Source organism: Onychomys torridus, chromosome 7 (genome assembly GCF_903995425.1).
Source record: "Onychomys torridus chromosome 7, mOncTor1.1, whole genome shotgun sequence".
In the NCBI taxonomy this organism is placed as follows: Eukaryota; Metazoa; Chordata; class Mammalia; order Rodentia; family Cricetidae; genus Onychomys; species Onychomys torridus.
The window spans coordinates 76576226-76595024 of NC_050449.1; the positions used below are offsets into that span (position 1 = coordinate 76576226).

General features: G+C 42.7%; 1 protein-coding gene across 1 annotated transcript in view; it reads left to right on the forward strand.

The window, feature by feature from the left end:
• LOC118586583 overlaps nucleotides 1-15314 on the forward strand; it is a 174347-nt gene extending 159033 nt beyond the window's left edge. The window contains exons 3-5 of the transcript XR_004945387.1: nucleotides 13014-13635; nucleotides 13981-14073; nucleotides 14721-15314. The gene's annotated coding sequence lies outside the window, so the exon portion shown is untranslated. The remainder of the gene's footprint in view (nucleotides 1-13013; nucleotides 13636-13980; nucleotides 14074-14720) is intronic.
• The last annotated feature ends 3485 nt before the right edge of the window (nucleotides 15315-18799 follow it).

The following is an 18799-nucleotide window of genomic DNA, read 5'->3' on the forward strand; positions in this document are numbered from 1 at the left end:
TGTTCGTTTTACCTTTTGAATCACCCACTTACCTTCACAGTAGCATGCTAGTTGTTTAACAGCTATTTGCCTGGATTATGCTATCTTTCTCTAAAGATATAAAAGCACAGAGATGAGTTGTTTCCCCAAATGCATTGTAAAAGATAAATTACTGCTAGGCTGTAATGAAACACACTAAGATCATCAGTAAACCTCAAGATGCCTTTGTGAGCCTTTAAACTGGTATAATAGAAGAGAACTTTTTTTTCCCCCTTTTTAACTCCAAATTTTTTGAGCTGAATTTTGTCTCAGCTTGGTTAAAATAAGGAACCTGAAAAACACGTTTTTCCAAAAGTAGCTATAGTCATCAAAAATATCCTTAAAACCCTTATATTCACACATGTGTGCACAAATTCATATACATATACACATTATACATTATACATATACATATGCATATATCTTAAAGTTAGGCATAGTGCTAAAGAACATTTTTCAAAGCTACATAAGTAAAGTGGCCACAGATTTTTGTTAGTTCTTTCTTAGAACACAAGACGACAAATAGAATATGATGGACATGGAAACAATTAGCACGAACAGACTCAAAGCAATTAGAATAGAGTGCATATGACAGAGAGAGACAGAGACACAGACACACAGACAGAGGCAGAGAGAACAAGAAAGGAAAACAGAAAGGAAGGAAGAGAGAAAAGGAAAGCAAGGAAATGCTATATGATGTTTCTTTGGACAGTTTGTAAGGTAAAGTCAACCTGATATGATAAAGCTATTTCTGCTCACGTTTGATTTCCATTTGTGTGACTTTTTCCATCCTTTCAGCCCATGCATCTTCAAGTTCTATCAAGTTGATGATGGAGATGCCATTATAATGAAGTACAGGACAGTTAGCTGTCACCCTAGTCTTCCGTGCTGGTTCCAACTGGTTTGAGGTGGTTTTGCAGTAATATAATGTAATGGTATTTGCAGTAATATAATGTAGTGGTATTTGCTCCACCCATGAGGAGGCGGTGCTTCTTGCTGACCTCTTATGAGGAAAGGGAGAAGGGTCATGAGCCCCTTTTCCCTGCTACCTACTTCCTGATCTGATTGGACTGCCAGGTGGATTCACTCCCAGTTAGAACAGAGGACAACTTCAGCTGTTTACTCGATTCTGTATTCATGACTGTATTTCCTCAATTTATATATTAATAAACCCCTATTACCCATTAAATAGACTCACTGGATTGATCTCAACAATATAGCTCTTTGGTACACTAACCTCTAGCTGTTTGCATCTTGTTTTTCCTTCACCTCTCTCACCTACATCAACTCTACAGAAAAATGAGACACAGCAGAGGTCAGAGTCAGAACCAGGCTGACCTCACATAGACACTCAGCTCTTTTCTTTAAATTGCAGTGTCCTTGGAAGTTCAAGGCACTGATATTTTGACCTGAGTTACACATTTCAATACCTCATTCCTTTTTTTTATGTCTAGTTTAGTAGTATTAGTTCAGAAAGGACCACCTAGGAAAAACATTTTTCCTTCTGTTTCATGTAGCTTCTTTGCAGACAAGCAGAAATGCTAATATTTAAGCAAAAATATTTTTATAGTGATGCTGCAATATTTTGGATGAGGAGTTGCATAGCTGTGCTGTCCACTTCTGGTCCCAGAAGCAGAGTGCTCTGTGCTCATTAGGATCTTTACTAGAAAGCGATTTAAAATTAGTCTAAAATTTGATACAAATGCCTTTCTTCTCGATAGCACAAGAAAAACAACCTTTCATAAGATTACATAGTTTCTAAAATATTTTAGATCAAGAAAGTCTCAGAAGCTAGTTTTGGTGGATGACACCTATAAATCACCTGGGAGGCTGAGGCAGGAGGATTACTGAGAGTTGAAGTCAATCTGGGTTACAGAGGGAGATTGTGTCTCAAGTCAAACAAACAAAAAGTGTGGTCCACAGCTGTAGGGCCAGAGGTTAAGAAATGGACGGAGAGGGCCAGCCGTTCAAGGCAGATCCAGACATAGCAAGGTTCAGGCAATCTTGAACTACATCAGACCCTGTCTCAACAGCAACACAACAAAATCCATAAAGCAAGAACAAACCAGAAGAGGCACAGAAAGAAAATATTAACTCAGGAAGATTTTTGAAAGTAATACTAGAAAATGAATAAGACTGGCGTGACAAAATTGGGTAAGCCCTGTTACTGAACACCTGGATTTAATAAATCTTAAAACATTCAAATGTGCAAAAAGGCATGAAGAGATGAAGTAAGACATGGGAATTTGAATTCTCATCCAATTAAAATTCTCTAGACAGAGTCATGCAAACTATTCCTGGCTTCCAGGGTGGAAATGAACGCATCGGTGTGGCACACACTGCCCACATGGATAACCATCTAAAGGGCGTGTTAGCAGTTAGAAAACAAGGAGGAGTGATATTGTTCAAACTAGGGTCTGTGTGCATTAATGGACAGGCAGACCTGTCCTAAAAGACCCAGGATGAATACCTTTAAGGTTCCCTACACCCATGATGTTTTGTCAATTTGACAGGATCTACAATCATCCAGGAGATAAACCTCTGGACATGTATGTGAGGAGCTTTCTAGATTCGGTTAATTAAAATGGGAAGACTCACCCTAACTGTGAGTGATAAAAAGGAAAAATAAGCACCAGCATTCATCTCTCTCTGATGTTTGACTCTGGGTGATCTCATAGTGCTATCTCCACGCCTTCCATGAAGGACCATACCTTTTTAAAAATTGATGTATTCTATGTGTCTTTTACATCATGTATCTTGATCCCATTCATTTCCCTGTCCCTTTGCATCCACCCCTACCTCTTTACACCACCCAAATAAAAAAAAATTAAGAGAAAAAAGGGGAAAGAAAATTTTAAAAGGGCAAAACTTAAAAATCTTGTCATGGAAGCTGCAGTGTGACACAGTGAGTCATGCCATAATGTCCTTTGTCCATATATCTTTACTTGAAAGTGTTCATGGCAAAGAGTCATTGGTCTGGTTCCAGGCCTCTGGTTTCTACTACACTATTGATGCTGGGCCCTCACTGGAGCTCCTCTTGGTTGTCCTGCTGTTGCCCTGTGTGGTGGAGATCCTGCAGCTTTGGGTCTGCAGAACGGGGCCTTCATGTGCTCCAGCAGATCCTAGATGGGGTGGATGATGGGGCAGGCCAAGTCATATCCCTGAGTCTGGGTGTGGGCAGCTGTGAGTTGGCCTACCAGATGTGAAATGGGGACAACTCTCTTATGTTTACAATATTGGGGCTGGCTCCCCCACACCTGCACTAATAGGGTTGGTTCTATTGTCCTGCCCTAGTGAGGTACAGGGCCTGCTCTCTCAAATGTTGCAGCTGAGGGAGGTTGGGGATAGGTCTTCCACACTTATGACCACAGGGTCAGCTCACCTGTCTCCTCAGGCATTTATGGGAAGCGGAGGTGGGAGCACGAAATGAAATTGCTAAGCAATCCATATGTGATGATCCTTAAGTGTCTGTCTGTAAAGCCATCTGCCACATCTTTTCAAGGCCTTTTAAGTCAAGCTTCAATATTGACCCTGGCATTAAATGGGTCTTTGTTCATGGATATCGGGGAATAATTCTGGAAATTTGTAGCTTATAAGTAGTTTTCAAACCAGATCAGTTAATGTTCTTCTGTGAGAAAGATGACAGGTATAATGAACTGCTACTTAATTTGCAATTTCTCTCTCTGCATATGTGCATATGTACACATATGTGCACATGCATCCATTTGTGTGTGTGAATGAGAGCATGGAGTTGCTATAGAGCATCCTCTCACCTTCTACATTGTTTGAGACAAGGTCTCTTGTTTATTTGTACTTCATATACCAGCCAGGCTAACTAGCCCACAAACTTCTGGGGGTCCTCCTCTGCCTCCCATCTCTCCATGAGAGTACCAGTATTGCTTTAGGTAGGTTCTGGGGATTGAAACTCACACTTGCACAGCAAGCAGTTCACACACTCAGCCATCTCGTAGCCCCTTTGTTGTTGGGGTTAAGACAGGATCTCACTATGTAGCCTTAACTAGCTCAGAACTTACTATGTGGACAGGCTGGGCTTGAACTTGTGGCACAACCACAAGTTCTACTTTTACTGCCTCTACTTTCTGTCTCTGCTTCTAAATACAAGTTCCACAATACCCAGAACTAAGAGTTTTTCCTTTATTTTTTAACACACACACACACACACACACACACACACACACACACACACGTGGTTATAGTCATTTCTCATTATCCTTTGATAGCCTCCTTCCTTCCTTTCCCTCTGAACCCCGCTTCTTCACATAGTCCTCCAGTGACTGCACCGTCTACACCATTAGAGAATATTGCAGCCCTCCTCCAGCAACCTGAGTAGTTGTTAGCTCCTTAGGAAGAAATGGATCCTCGTGGGTACTTCTTCCATCCATGGTGGAAGGTCGGGAGGACCAACGTGTGCAGGTGTCCATAGCTGCTGTGTGTTCATAGTTGACACAGTAATGCCTTATCCAGATGGGAGCAGCTCAGGACACTCTTCCTCATCCTCAGGTCCTAGTTCTTTCCATCCTCTCTTCTGTGACATTGTCTGGGTCTTGATGGTGTGGAGGGTGGGAATGGAGTCCCAGTTGAGGTTGAGCACTCATCAGTCATTTTTTCTTAGCACTTTGACTGGATATGAGTTTCTATATTAACTGTCACCCTCTGAGAAGAGGAGCCTTTTTCCACCCCAGGCTGACAGCTGAACTAGTAGTCTATGGGTATAAACACAGTGACTTAAAGGCAGTTTGGCAATATGTCCATTTCATTTAAGGAAACAAGAGTAATGTGTCCCTCCCTCCCCAGCCGTAGGCTTTTGACCAGGTTTATAACATCAGGTATGCATTTCTTCTCATGGAGTGAGCCTCAAATACAATCACAAAGTAGTTTATTATCCCCAATAGACTCATGCCACTATTGTACCAGTGGGTGTATGTTTGTTGGGTCAACATTGTAGCACACAAGGTCTATAGCTGGGCAAGACCATTGATGAATTTTCTCATCCGCTAGCATATATGTCTATCAATTAAATAGACATTGAAAATGTGTTACATAAAATGGTGAGATTCTATTCAGTTAATAAAGAAAGAATGAAACCATGAAATTTTGGGGAAGGTGCATAGCCTCCAGGCACTATGAATGCTAGCCAGAAAGGAGGGATTTTCCAGCTCAGTTCCATTCTTGACTTTTCTATGTCCTCTAACCAAAATGTGTGATGTCTCCAGCCAGAGAGTCTTATCGTCTAGTTCTGGTGTGCAACCAAAAGCAATGGCAAAAGCCTGCATACTGTGGAGACTACTGAGAACTTTCTGGTCAACAACTCTTAGGGAGATATCTCCCCTGGCACTGACTGGTTTCTTGTTTAAAAGCCCATGATTTGGAATAGCGGCTTTCTCCATTCATGAGTGGTACCTCCCTTTCAAACTCTCTTTTTATACTTTTAAGCATAATTTTAAAAAATATGTATTTTGGTTTCTATATGACTTTTTAAATGCATAATCAATTTTCATTAGCCATTTCCCCCCACTTCTGCATTTCCCCACCTCCACCCTGTCTAAGACTTCATTCATAGGATCCTTGCTACTCAAGGATATCCTTTACTATCTCTGTTTTGTAAGGCTTCTTTATTGGTTCCTAGATTCTGTAGATCCTCCGTCAAATTAAATACAGGAATCTAAAAATTCAAAGCTAGAATATATATATGAGAGAGAACATATGGTGTTTGTCTTTCTGGGTCTGAGTTGCCTCACTCAGTATAATACTTCCCAGTACCATCCATTTTCCTGAAAATCTCACAGTCTCACTACATATGGACCACATTTTCAATATTCATTCATCAGTTTGTGGACAAGATCTAGGCTGATTCCACTTCCTACCTCTATTGCGTCTAGAGCTGCAATGTGCATGAATGTGCAGGTATCACTGTTGCCCTGGAAACATATACATACAAGTAAAATTATATGATTGAGCAGGTTGTATTTACATATTTAGGAATATATAGATATATATGTAATAGCAATTAAAGAAAAAAGAGGTCATGAATTTGAAAAAGTGCAAGGAGGGGTGTGCATTGGAAGGTTTGGAGGGAGGAAAGGAGAAGGGGGAAATGATACATTATAATCTAAAAAGATTGAGAAAAATTTAAAGCTAAGAATAGGACTTCCATATGTTCTAGCTGTACCATTCTTAGACATATTCTCAAAGGACTCTAACCTACAACAGAGATCCTGTTCACAATGACCCGTGAGCCTTAAGTGCAAGCATTGCATTGTAGATGTATCAGCTGGGACTGAGCTCCACGACTCTGCATTTTTCATTGGCTGTAGCTTTCTGGAATGGTCTCCACCTGTTTCAGAGAGAAGTGTCCTCAGTGAGGAGTGAAGATGGCACTTCTCTGTGGGTATAAGGACAAATACTTAGAGTGTAGTTAAGGATTCTTTTGGTTTAGTAAAGTGGTGGTTTTAAGTTGTCCCTCAAGGTCCATGACTTCACTAGCCTTGGGTGGTTGGCTAGGTTTCCAATACCAGGCACGATTTTCCTTTGGTTGAATGGATCTTAAGCCAAATCAGGGGGATGTTGATTACCACTGAGGTATACATACTACTGCACCCATGAAGTTATTGTGCCAGGCTAGTGGTTGTTGTAGTTTATAGGCCTCCCAACTATATGGGACTGTTGGTGGCTACCTTCCTTTGGAACCTTGCATGGTGCCTTCTGGTACCATGGAAGCTAGTCCTCAAGGAGGAAGTTTTCAGGACAGATCAAACTCAGGAGTCTCAGGGCCCTGATGAGCACACATGCACATCTATTGCAGCTTGGATTATTTTCCTCATTTCTTTCTCCGTATGCTTGCCATTGGTTTACAGGAAATCTATTGAGTTTGGGATGTTAATTTTGTATCCTACCACTTTGTTGAAGCTGTTTATTAGCTGTGAGAGTTTTCTGGTAAAGTCTTTAGGGTTACTTACCTATAGAATCATATCTTTGGCAAATAAAGATTTTTTTCGTCTTCCTTTCCTCTTTGCATCCCTCTTATTTTATTTTCCTGTTCTGTTACTCTTGCTAAAACTTCAAGCGACATATTGAATAGGAGTGGAAGAGTGGACTTCCTTGTCCTGTGTTTGATTTTAGTGGAGATGTTTCCCCATTTATGATGGTGTTGCCTACAGTCTTGTTGTATACAGTCTTTGTTATATTGAGACATGTTCCATCTATCCCTGACTCACTAAGGCTTTTTATCATGAAAGAATATTAGATTTTGTTGCAGCCCCCTCCCACCTTTCATGATATCTGTCCTTGAGTTCATTTATGTGGTGGATTACATCCATTGATTTGCATGTTTGAACCATCTTTGCATTTCTGGGATGAAGTCAACTTGGTATGGTAGATGATCTTTTGGTTGTGTTCTAGAATTTAGTTTGCTAATAATCTATTGAGAACTTTGACATTTATGTTCATCAAGGAGATTGCTCTGTAGGGTTTTTTGTTTGTTTGTTTGTTTGCTTGCTTGTTTGTTTGTTGTATTTTTAGTTGACTTGGGCATTGGGATGATGGAAGCACTCCTTCCTCTTTTATTTTATGAACTAATTGGAGGAGTATCGGTTTTGGTTCTTCTTTAAAGGTCAGGTAGAACTCAACAGTGAATTCATCTGGACCTGGGCTTTTCTAGTCTGGGGGTTCTTGATGTTTGTTTTTGTTTGTTGTTGTTATTGTTGTTTAAAGATTTATTTATTTATTATGTATACAGTGTTCTGTCTGCACATACCCCTGTAGGCCAGAAGAGGGCACAAGATTTCATTACAGATGGTTGTGAGCCACCATGTGGTTGCTAGGAATTGAACTCAGGACCTTTGGAAGAGCAAGTAGTACTCTTAACCTCTGAGCCATCTCTCCAGCCCTTGTTTGTTGTTTTTACTGTGACAATCTCATAGCTGTCTGTGGGTCTATGTCTTTTTGGTTTAGCTTTGGTAGGTCACAGGTATTTAGAAATCCATCCTTTAGTTTAGATTTTATTATTAAGGATATAGGTTTTTGAGGTATGTCCTTATGATCCTCTGGATTTCATCACTATCTTTGGCAATGTCTTCCTTTTTGACAATAATCTTATTAATTTGGGAATTGAATGTATGTGTGGTTCACCACATGCATGTAGCTGCCTCAGGAGACTAGAAGAGGGTGTGATATCCCTTGGAACTTGAGTTACAAGTAGTAGTGAGCTGTCCAATGTGAGTGATGGGAGCTGAACCTGAGTCCCTGGGAAATGAACCTGGTTCCTCTGGAAGAATCACAAGTGCTCTTAAAAACCAGCTCTCCAGCCCTTCTAAGAGACATGCAGGCTGCTGAAGAAAAGTCTGTGTGAAGAAAGGAGCCAGAAGGTCAGCACACAGCCTTTCAAAGCTAGACTATGTGAGGTGCAGAAACTCTCCAGGAACTCCGTACCAGGGGCCTCTGCTATGAGAAAATACTTTTCTGTTATCTTAACCACCAAGTATGTAGTAGTTATTATACTCATCACAGAAAACTGGTGCAGAAATTCTGAAGTGAATCTAACATATTATGCCTACATTAATGTTCAGCTAGTCACTATCAAAAGGCTTTAAAATGTTTATATTACTACAAATAGATCAAATACATTAATACCTTTTTAGAAAATAATTACTCTGAAAATTATTTTTTAATTGAATGGTTTTATAGGTGGATAAATACAAGAAAGATAATCTTAATTTTATAATATTTTGAAGGCTGTAAGATCCCTCTACAGATGTTTGATCAGATGTTCACAGCACAAATACGTTCACAGCCTAATATGCTATTTACTATGGTGATACATGCAAACACACACACACACACACACACACACACACACACACACACATTCACTTATTCCAATATATCTGTCCTATCTCTGCCATGTCCAACACTGTAGCCACTAAATAAGTGTGAACAGTGAGTACTTGGAATATGGTTTATGTGGCTCAAGAATTGCATTTCATTTCAATTCATTTAAATTTAGTTCCAGCATGCACAGTGTCCTGAGTTCAGTGCCTAGTACTGAAAAAAAAAAAGAAAAAAAAGAAAAAAAAAGATAACTCTAATGAAATGTGACTAGTGGCTGCCATATTGGTAAGGGCAGCCTTAACCAATTTTTTTCCAAGTTAGGTGGCATGTAACCTTTACATTCGGGGAACTGAAAAAGAACACAATCTCCAATGGGTGGAGTAGACTGAGTCAGTCATGGTTCACCACATATCCTCACAGGGCAGCAAACACATGGCAGTCTCACATTGAGTTACTAGATCGAAGGAGTTGCAGTGATTGGATTGTTTGTAAATATGAACAGGACATAAAGAAACCATGATGATGGTGAACATCCTGTGGTGGTAGCAGAAAGTTGTTATCTCTGTGATAAGTCTTAGGCCTCCATAAGGGATGCAGCAAACCAAATCAGACTGAATTGGGAAGTCCAGGTTTAATGGGTAAAGTGCTCCCAGGCAATTCCCCGTCCTGCAGAGAGGAGACAGGGACAGGACCAGAAGAACCACGTGTCTGTTTTCGGGGATGGCACTTATATGCCCCTGTGGGAGTGGTCTTAAGCCTCTCTCAGGGAGGAGCTGTGTTTGGCAGGCTTTGACCTAGCAGGTTTAGGGAAAGAGATGGGGAGGGGAGCTGAGGTGGACCCTCCACCAGACTCCTTCCAAACATTCCAAACTCTTAGGGTATAAGGATGCTAGGGTGCCAGGGGTTGAGGTGGAGGTTCCACCCAAACATTCCAGACTCTTTGGGTATAGGGACGCGGGTTCAAGTCTGACCACTTCCTGTGGGCATGGGGTGATGTGAGGAAGAGGGGTTGAAAATTGGTGAGCTCACATTCAGCAAAAGGTGTGAATGGAGGAACATCCAGTTAATTGTCTTCCTCAAGACCTCAGGTGTCTGTTTCTTGAGGTAGCAAAGAAGGCAAGTTTCTAGGGGGGAAAAAAAGATCATTAACATCTGCCCTAGCTGTACTGTACACAGCAGGAGAGCAGATAGGCCCTTTATTAGGACATCTCGGAAAACCAGGGGGTGTAGAGTCCCAGCTGCTGGACAGACCATGTATCCTGAATAGGTGCCTGCTTGAGCCTGGAGAGATGGTACCAGCATAGATGTCCCAGGAGTTTGGCAGCCAAGGGGGCGGGGAAGATCACAGTATGAATGGAGAAGGGACCTCAGAAGAGAGAGGTAGCTGAGGTACCTGGCCAATGGGGGAGTCTGGGCTGGGAGGTGGTGATTGAGGAGGAAGGGACTTCTGTAAAGGAGCTCAAAAGGGCTCAAACCTGTAGGAGAGCATGGAGTGGCCTGGAGGCGGGTGATCATTTTGAATATGATTTTCTCCACTCTCCTTTTGACCAGCTAGCCATGGATACTGTCTGGGCAATTTTCGCTGCAGCTACTAAAGATAAATCACTTGGAACTGCTCATGCTGGCTGAGTGGTTTGCTGTGCTCCTGGGCAGGTGAGACACATCCCAGGGGATCCAGTCTCTCCACACCCCCTTTGGCTGTACGTCTTATAGTCCAAAGCCAGCAAAGCTGTGATCTCACATTTTTTTCTGTTTCCTGGTGAGAAAACTAAGGAAAACCATTCTGAATAGAGAGATAAATGAGAGACTGGTGAATTACACCTCTGCAGACAACCTAGATGTGTAAGCCTTGACAATCATTCACTAGTTTTCCTTCCTGGAATAGTTCATTCAGCTTGCAAGACTTTCAGTAACTGTTTTTTAAAATGTGTTTGTATCTACGTATGCATGTGTGGCCACATATCTGTATGAGCAGTACATGCGTGCAGTAACCTCAGAGGTCAGAAGAGGACACTGGAATCCCTGGAACTGGAGTTACAAGTGGTGATGAGCCACTTGATGTAGGTGCTGGGAACTGAGCTTAGGTCCTCTGAAAAAACAGCAAGTGTTCCTAACCACTGAGCAATCTCTCCAATTCAAGCTGAAGGGATTTTTTTTTTAATATATAACAAAGTAAATAAAATTAGCACTTTGTAAAAAAAAAATCTCACATTTTCATAAGTAGTCTTTGAACTTATCTCGTGAAGTCAAGTGTTTATTGTGAATATGTAGGAATGGAGGAGTGTTCCAATCAGGCAGCAACAAATCCTTTCTCACCAGTGTGCAATGAGCCTTTCAAACACTGGTGGGATGAGCTTGTTTGTTTCTAGAAAGACATCGCTGATTGACTGTGACTGGATGTAAATTGCACTTGAACTGTTGACAACTGTTCTTGTTAATTGCAGTTTAAATGTTTTATATGATGGTTATATTTCCTTAGAATGAGTGAGCCATAACCTAGCCCCAGAGATGGAAGCGCCGGTCTCTTGGGGAGTGCTAGCTCCTGAAGTCCTTATAAAATGACAGTGCCCCTTGACCTTATGTTTGACCTCCCAGGGTAAAGGTGCTTGTTTACACAGCTCCCATGCATCATGATGCTCCCTTAGAATCCCTACAAGGAGAGAAAACCATCATGGACAGACCAGACCATTTCTAAGTGAACAACAACAAAAGCAATAGAAAAATGTTTTAGGTGTGTGATTCCCATTGATATGGGAATAAATTGTAAGGAAATACTCCTGAATGTTTATAGAGGGGCTTGGTGTAATTGCGCCTCTCTGATGTCATCCTGACTGTACACACCACCGTGGACTTCACAGTGGACCATCACAGTTAACCAAGTGGGAATTAAATTAATTAAAAAAAAATGTGTCTATAAGGTTACAAAATAGATACATTCCATTTTTTACATACTATTTTCTTATCATCATTGCTTAAGCAATACAGTGTAATGACTTTTGCACAGTATTTACATTGTATTCAGCACTATCTAGAGAGGAGGCAAAGCATACGGCAGCATGTACTTAGAACATATCCAAGTACTATACCAACTTCCATAAGAGACCTGAGGAAGTGTTGATCAGAGGGAGGTCTTAGCCTTACAGACATCAAGGGATGACTGCATTACTTCTATAATCTGGACATTTCCTAAAAACCACATGTCAGCTCTCTTCTTCCCTTCAATTCTTGAAATAGACTATGAAAGAAATAACACTTTATACCTCAATATTATGGAAAATAACAACCTCAGTGTCAGACAAAGGAACACATGAACACATGAAAGCAACTTGGCAAGGTAATTTCTTTTTGGAAGAAGGCTGTGTGCAGAACCTAAATTGGGCTAGTGAACATACTCAGTCAAGATAGCATCTGTGTTGTTGTTCTCTGTTTGTTTGTTTGTTTTGTTTTGTTTTTGCCGGAGCTGAGGATCAAACCCAGGGCCTTGTGCTTGCTAGGCAAGCGCTCTACCACTGAGCTAAATCCCCAACCCGGCATCTGTGTTTAATACTTAATATAGGTGGTTACTATGTCTCACCCCGTTGGTGGAAATGAATTTACAATCCCAAGTGATTGGCTAATCAAGGCAAAGGATGACGGGGAGGTTCAGAGAATATGGGCCCTTGTTGGGCTAATTACCTTTGATAGGAAAAAAAAAAAAAAAAACTATCCCTCACAAAAAAATAAATAAAAAATAAAGCACAGAAGATGCTTTTCAAGATATCTACATCTCAGTCAATGTCATAATGACACAGTAGATACTTGGTGAGTACCTCAGGAGGAGTCCAGAGCAAAGAATTTAATGAAGTTATGTGGATAGTAGCAAGCTAAGTCAGAGACGGTATTAAGAAATTGTCCATTTCCAAGGGAGGAAGCCTGCTGTCCAGAGGCTAGCAGTTTCAAGGGGGCAATCTTAGCTGTCACCCACGGTCGTTTTAGCATTATGATGAGCCACAGGCTCCTCTGGGACACTGGAGTCACGGCATGCACCGGTGGCTGGATTTCACAGAGACGTTTGAGCATTCTTCATTAATATTTTTTTCACGGGTTAATTTAGTAAGGCCTGGCGCAAGGCCTTCTGGACCTTACTTTTTTCTGTTTTCCTGCCTCAGAAATTTCTACCACTGATTGGAACATTGGAGACACTGGAATCCTTTGCGTGTGGTCTTCACCAGCATCCTCAGTTCTAGAATTCAGCACTGACTGCTACCGCGCGGCTCCCTTGTGCCACCACAAACCAACTCAGGACCGGCCCTGCTGGGTTTGCTCTCCTCAAACTATCTGTTGCTGCCAATGATAAAGAGCTACCTCGGGGTTATCTTTACCGTCCCTGGTCTTTCTCAAGCAAGTGTCCTCATTCTCTATCTTAACAGGAACTGCTCGTTCCAGTGGCTGACAACAGCCTTCATACACCCTTCACTTAGACAATGGCAACCCACTTCCTAATCTCGTCTCTCGCCCTGGCTTACGTCTTCGCAACAGTCCTGTGGAGCATGCGCTCTTCTTGCTATCTCTTGAACAGTGACTTGCCCTCTCCCCAGATCTGAGCTATTACAGGGAGCTGAGATTTCACCACAGGAAGAGGAAAGCCCCAAATCTCCTGTATAACTTCCTGCAACACAGGCCCCAGATGAGTAATGACAGCAATCATTTCTCCTTAGTTCTCACCACAACCTCGGGGAAGAAGTAGCTTTGTCTCCATCTCTGGATTTCTCTAGGAACCAAACTCAAGAGGTTTTTGTTTGTATTTTTACAGTTTCGTCTCCCCACGTTCATCAGATTAATCTCAGCACACCAGCCCAATTATCTTCCTGAAAGAAAGAGGAAAAGGGAAGAAAGGAAGGAAGTTAGGAAGGAGGGAGGGAGGGGGAGAGAAGGAGGGAAAAAGGAAGGAGGGAGGGAGGGAGGGGGAGAGAAGGAGGGAAAAAGGAAGGAGGGAGGGAGGGAGGGGGAGAGAAGGAGGGAAAAAGGAAGGAGGGAGGGAGGGAGGGAGGGAGGGAGGGAGGGAGGGAGGGAGAAGGATGGAAGGAGGGAGGAAGGAAAGGCAGGCAGGCAGGCTAATGTTTCTTTTTGCTCTAGTCACCCATAGGCCAGGTGTACGCCAAAGGCTTCTCTGTCATCACACAGACCCTGGGAAAACAAAGATCATTCAGTTCTTCTGAAGTGCCAAGAGTAAGCTTGAGAAAACTATCTTGTTACGTCTCCTGCAGTGATGTCCCATGGTGAACACTGTCAGCTCAACAACATATATAAAGTACTAAAATTTTAAAAAGGACGATTATTAGTGAGCAGAGTGGAGGCCAGAGGCAGGCTTCATGACATTTAGCTATTAACCCTAAGACTGATGGCTAGGCTAGTCCCTGCCCAGAGACCTCTTGTGCCCAGAGGACCTTTTACATTGCTTTGCTGCTGGAATCTAGTTTTAACTCCTACTTCCTCACCCTCTGCCTCTCCCTCTTCTGTGCCTCCTCCTTCTTCTCCTCCTCTTCTTCCTCTTCTCCTTATTCTCAAACCCTCTCATCAAAGAAAGTCTTGCTGGGATGATCAATGTGAACCACATATTTGAACCAGCTGCTCTGCTGGCAGTGGGTGGGGAGTCTCCTGTCCCCTGCTTGCTTCATTCCTGCTCTGTGCCTCAGAAATCTGAACAGACCAGTTTGACGGTCCCAGTGGGTGGTGTGTGCATGTGTGGGCATGCATCCCTGTTTAGAGGTGGGATGGAGAAAGGTAATTTTATTGTTGTTCTTCTTTTTTTTTTAATGTAACATGCTCAAAGCTCCTCCTCACTTTCTCTCTAAACCTCTGACTTTATGTTCTAGGCTTCCAGAACTGGGGTTGAATTGTAAGCCAACAAACACTTCTAGTGCTTGCCAAGATGCTTTCCTGCTGAGAACTCACAGCAGCTGCTGTCCCAAGAAAGCTGCAACTGCCTGCCTGATTGCTGTTGTCCTGAGAGGGACTTGCCTGAACTTCAACACAAATACTTTACTTCCTGCCTGCCTCTTGGAGGAGGCTTGCTATTACCCTATTCTCATCCAAATTCCACTCAGCCATACCTGGAAGCTTGCCCTTTTGCAGCTGCACCTGGGTAATGCTCTTTCTGCATTATACCTGGAAACATGCCCTTTTGCAGCTGCACCTGGATAATGCTCTTTCTGCATTATACCTGGAAGCATGTCCTTTTGGAGCTGCTCCTGGATGCATCTGCAGCTTCACTTTGAAGCATACCCTTTTGCAGCTGCACTTGGATGCATGTCCTTTCTGCAGCTGCACTTGGATGCATGTTCTTTCTGCAGCTGTACTTGGATGCATGCCCTTTCTGCACCTTCACTTTGAAGCATGCCCTTTTGCAGCTGCAATTGGATACAGGCCTTTTCTGCATTGTACCTGGAAGCATGCCTTTTTGCACCTGCACCTGGATGCATGTCCTTTCTGCAGCTGCACTTGGATGCATGTCCTTTCTGCATTATAGCTGGAAGTGTGTCCTTTCTGCAGCTTCACTTGGAAGCATGTGCTTTCTGCAGCTGCACCTGGAAGCATATCCTTTTATAGTCAAGCTCTTTCTGTCCCACCAGACAGCTCCTGAGTAATGACATGGAGACTTCTTTGGGCTGCCAACCAGGTCCAAATAAAATTGCAACTACACTCTTTCTTCAGCTCCACCTGAATGCATGCCATTTCTGCAGCTTCACTTGGAAGCATGCTCTTTCTGTATTATATCTGGAAGCATGTTCTTTTTGCCTTATACCTGAAAGCATTCCCTTTCTGCATTACACCTGGAAGCAGGCGCTTTCTGTAAATACACTTGGATGCATGCCCTTTCTGCATTATACCTGTATTCATGCCCTTTCTGCAGCTGCACCTGGATAAATGGCCTTTCTGAGACAGCCCGAGTTTGTAACATCAACACAGAACTGTTTGGTAAAAGAGGAACAGTGGTACTCAGCAGAGACCACCAGTGACAAGAGCTGTATAAACAGTTGTGGGTGGCTCAGAGCTCTATGAATTATTTGAAGCTCGTCACTAAGGAAGGAAGCTGAGACCCTCCTGAAATGCTTATTGTTATCCCAGATGCTTCTCACATTGCGCCCCCTCCATTAATGGGATTCCTAAAAGAAGTGTTTTATAGGAAGTAGCCTTTAATTGTAATTCAACATCTACATGTAACATTGAACCAAATTTAAAAAAAAAAAAGTCTATTCCAAAGATGGAAGAAAAAACAGACCTCGATGGCTGTACTGAAATAAGAAACCACATACAGATAATTGTATTTACCATAAATCCTGGTTAATGACTGTGATTTCTGAGGGTGATTTTGAGCTCATTGTATCTTCTTTTAAAAAAACAAGTCCTGTGCAAATGGCTTTGTCGTGGGGACACAGAGGAAGCAGGCAGCAGCTTGCAGCTCTGTTAGGAAAGCTTTGAACTGGCTCTGGGGGAGTGGGGGATGCTTTCCTTCCATTTCAGACATTGCTGGGCCAGCGGCAGCCCTCACAGGGAGCTCACACCAAATGTCCTCCAAGGTTCTTTCCAACCAAGCATTTTTTGAGTATATGAATATAAGTTCATTTGGAGGTCAGGGAAGGGAGAAACTAAGATTAGAAGGAGTTTTAGCAGGGGCTTTCAGAATGGAGGAAGTTAGAAGGGCTTGCTTCAAAAGGAAGGGCTGCCAGGCTTTGGAGATTCAGGGAGATAGTGCATCGTTCCCGGTGGAAATCTGTATGTCGCAAGTGTGGGAGAGGCTGGGAGGGTGCAGGCATATGAAGGGTACAGTGAATGCTGATGGAAGAATGAGAAACAGAGTCGAAAAGCACTCCGGAAAGATGGAAATTGAACTGTGTTGGAGGCGAAGGTGAGCTGAGCAAAAGCCTGACAGGCATTCATGCATTATCTGATAAACCTGACAGTTGCCTAAGGACATGTGAACTTCAGAGATCTCAGAAGCACAGGGAGGCGGGAGAGCTGTGCACTGAGTGCCAGTTTCTTCCCGCAGAGGGACCGGGCTTTCCTAACTAAATACAGGGGCGTGGCTGAGGATCTGAACTGTCTGTGGATCCAGGGCAGAGATGCTTTTGTGTCTGAGACAGCTCTCTCGTCTGTGTGGAGATGAAAGGGCATCATGGAAAAATCTGTAAACATGCTCTCCAGGCCAGGAACATGGGAGTCTCAGGACTTCCATCTCACCACAGAGCTTATGGGGGACTTTAAAAATATCAGAACGATCCTTTGTAAGTGGACAAGTTAGAATGGCTGGAAGACCATTTCTTATTAGAAATTGAAACACCAGAATCCGGGCAGTCGTGGAGTTGTTTCCCAAGGACTGAAACTCATTATCTATTTTGTAACTCCACCTTATAATTACACAGTAACATAAATTCTACTAATACACACTGTTATAGGAAGGCCTGGAGAAGGTGCAGTGTGGGGTGATGGTGAGCCTTCTGGATTGTGAAGGACTGAATCCTTGTCACGGACCCCAGGTAAGCTGATCCTAGGGATGGAGCTGTGGACAATAGGGCAGGAAGGAGGAATCAATGGCCCTGAAAGCTGTAACTCATTCTATGTAGTTTTACCTTTTTATGTTTCAGCATTATGGATTTAGAACTGTATAAATTTGTATTTTCATTTCTAAAAAACATGCCACCAAAAGAGAAAAAAAGCTAAAAATGCATATCAAAAGCTGGTACTAGACTTTGGACCACAAGACATCAGACCCATTGTGACCCACAGAGTGCCCTGTGTGGATGCCTGGTCATGTTTCTACCTAATTTCCTACTGTGTAGACACCACCTCTCTGGAAAGCCTCCTGTCTTATAATTGACCTTGTCACACTTCTCTCTCTCTCTCTCTCTCTGAGCCAAGCCAGAACACATGGCTCCTGGCCATGTTGAGTATGGTTAAGGAGGAATCTTTGAGCAGGTCAATCTTATAATGACATCACGAGGGCACAAGCACACAGTTCTTCTCTGCTCTTTTCTCCTTCCTTTCCATTCAGCACTTTACTCAATTGTTTCAAAGAACAAAACTATCTGTGCCCAGAAGACCTAGTCTCAGCCACTGCCCAGTCACACTGAGTCCAGAATGACCAGCTCGTCTGCTGGCCAGAGTTATTGCTTGCATCTGGACAGACTCCACAGAGCAGACTGGGAAACCTCCTGGACCAGGTGATGCTGTGGATGAGGATGACTTACTTCACCTGAGACTTAAAAAGAATAAGTCAAGTGCAGTTCACCCTAAAGGCTGAAAGTCTGATTTCCATGGCAGGAGAGAGATTGACCCATCCTTTGAAAATGGAGAGCGATGAGAATTTATTCTGGGCTGGGCGATCTATTGTCAAGTAACAAGGCTCCCAAAAGCCTCATGTTATCCGAAAGCCGTAAGGTGACTGAGGCACAGCTCCTGTGGAAAGTCCTTGACCAGGTCCTTGGAACTTTCTGCCAGGTAGCTTTGTGCTACACGTGAGAGTAAGCACTTGGTCACCTTGTTCCCTTGAGCAAACACTTTGGCAGAGAAGCCATCTAGATAACAGAAGAGAGTGTATTCCTGGACACTTGCCATCTTGAGTCAGAGCTCACCTTTAGTCTTCTTTGATTGACCATTTCTACAATTATTTCAGTAATTTCTATAAGAAAGAAAGAAACAAACAAAAAGCAACTTTTCAGAAAAAGCTGACTGGATCCAGCATTAGGTTTATGCCTGTCTTCTAAAGGGCTTTATTTACAAATAAAACCTTTGCACACACTTTCATCTGGCCAAATCACAGGTTACGAAAGTAAAAGAGTTTGAATTGATAAGAGATGGATAATCATTTGTGAAGGGAAACCATTTCAGATGTGTTCAAACCCCAACCCCACCCCCGTCCATTCCATTCCCATGGTCTTTGCTTTCAAAGTCTTCT